The sequence below is a fragment of the Rattus norvegicus genome, chromosome 5, assembly GCF_021556685.1.
Source record: "Rattus norvegicus strain SHRSP/BbbUtx chromosome 5, alternate assembly SHRSP_T2T, whole genome shotgun sequence".
In the NCBI taxonomy this organism is placed as follows: Eukaryota; Metazoa; Chordata; class Mammalia; order Rodentia; family Muridae; genus Rattus; species Rattus norvegicus.
Window position 1 is genome coordinate 63921465 of NC_141538.1, and position 2023 is coordinate 63923487.

General features: G+C 54.1%; 1 non-coding gene across 1 annotated transcript; it reads right to left on the bottom strand.

The window, feature by feature from the left end:
- Nucleotides 1–1551: 1551 nt before the first annotated feature.
- LOC120103315 (small nucleolar RNA SNORA17) lies at nucleotides 1552–1678 on the bottom strand. The gene has a single exon (XR_015621597.1). It is a non-coding gene; the product is annotated as a small nucleolar RNA SNORA17 (small nucleolar RNA).
- Nucleotides 1679–2023: the final 345 nt, after the last annotated feature.

Sequence of the window (2023 nt, forward strand, 5' to 3'; positions counted from 1 at the left end):
GTTCATGGATAGGGTAGGTGTTGGGATGGGCCAATTCAAAACCTCGGATTTGGGCCCGAAAGGTATCTGAGCAGGTCGGGTCTAGTTCTCCAGATATCACGTGCTCAGGGCTGGCTCACCAGCAACCCCTGCAAGCAGGGCCAGCTCTACTCTGCTGCCCAGGCAATGTGCAGGGCCAGCTCTACTCTGCTGCCCAGGCAATGTGCAGGGCCAGCTCTACTCTGCTGCCCAGGCAAGGTGCAGGGCCAGCTCTACTCTGCTGCCCAGGCAAGGTGCAGGGCCAGCTCTCCCCAGTGTTTCAGCTGGTGAGGGACGGGGCCAGTTTTCCACTCTCATGACCCTGGGGCCAGCTCTCCTGACTGCCATAGATGTGAGTGATGAAGGAAGGGAGGAGGGTGTCTTGTCCCTCTTGTTTACATCATCACACAGCAATTAGGAGGCAGGGCCAGCTCTCCTGTGCTCATGCGCTTGGGCTGGGGCTGGCTCATTTGCAAGCCCCACATCTAGAGCCGGTTTGACTATGCTGCCCTGGTAAGGTACTGCATTAAAGGGCAAGGATAGTTCTGCTCTCCTGACCCTCATAGGGACCAGCTCTCCCATCCACTGCCAGTGAGGAGGGCAAAAGGAAGAGGAGGGAATATCGCCCTTGCCAACACCACTGCACAGCAGACAGAAGGTAGGTCTGGTTCTCCCATGCTCAAGCCCTTGGGGCTGGCTCATCCACAGCCTTCTCATCCAGGGCCAGTTCCACTGTGCTGCCCAGGTGAAGTTCAGGGTCGGCTCTCCTGAGTGCTGCAGTAGGTGAGGGGCAGGACCAGTTGTGATCTCATGACTCTGAGCTCAGGTCTCCCATGATGCCCAGATGAGGGGTGGGGCCAGTTCTACACAGCTCTCATCGAGGATAACCTGGCCTTTGGTGGTAACAGACCCCTGCCGCTGAAGGACCATGGATCCAAATGTGCACTCCACCCCTCACTGTGGTAGCACAGGCTAGGCACCCACCATGGTGGCATCACTGGCCACTCACATCAGACTGCTCCTCTCTACCCTTGCCTCTCCAGTTCTGCCTCTCTTCATTGTGCCTACATCCTTCTGTTTCTCTTTCTCTTCCATTTACCCAACACTTACTTGTTCCTCTTTGGGGGGTACAGGGTCTCTGAGTGTCTGGGGTCATCTCAGGAGTGGTCTTAGGAGTGCTGTGCCCTGCCTGTGCATTATGACACCAGGCAAAGGTCATCTCAGACATGGTCTGCCCTGAGACCTGAGAGACACCCGATTGGTGGTCGTCACAGGCTAGCTCTCTGGCTGGGCCCCATGGTCATCTCAGGCTCCTTGTCTGGCCCATCCAAGTGGCCCTATTGGAGGGTCCTCTGTCTCAGGCTCCTTTCTGCCTGGAGACACATGGTCCCAGTTGGGGTTCTACCAGTCTCCAGCTTGCTCACCATCCTGGGAGCCCATCTAGGTCTGCCTGGTGCTGGATGTGTGGTCATCTCAGGCTAGGCTGGACCTGGCACAGGGCTGATGGTTGTCTCAGGCTAGCTTTCTCCAGGTTATGTTAGGCTACTAACATTCAGATGTTCCCAGGTCAGAATACTGAGTGTAGACATGGTCTCTGCTCTGCCACCTAGTGACGCACACATGACATGGCAGCCACACCCACATCTTCTCCGGGTGCAGGCTGATTATTTCCCTTATAATATTTATTAATACTAAAATTTTAGCAATTGTACAATAATCCATAAACTGGTGTCTAATCATTTATTAATCCAATCTTGTGTGGGTTTCCAGGGTTCATGTTTGAATTCTTTCGCTATAAACCATACCATAGTGAACATCCTCACATACCCCCTGGAGCGCTTTCTGGAACTGACATCACTAGGCTGAAGGGGACACTGTGGTCAGCAGGAGTCTTGACTAGCTGTCCTTCATCTTCAACTTTGGGGATGGCGCCCTGGAGAGCCACACCTGTTAGCAGAGATAGAATTGCCCCAGACAAATAGGAGTCGGACTAGCAATTTCTACA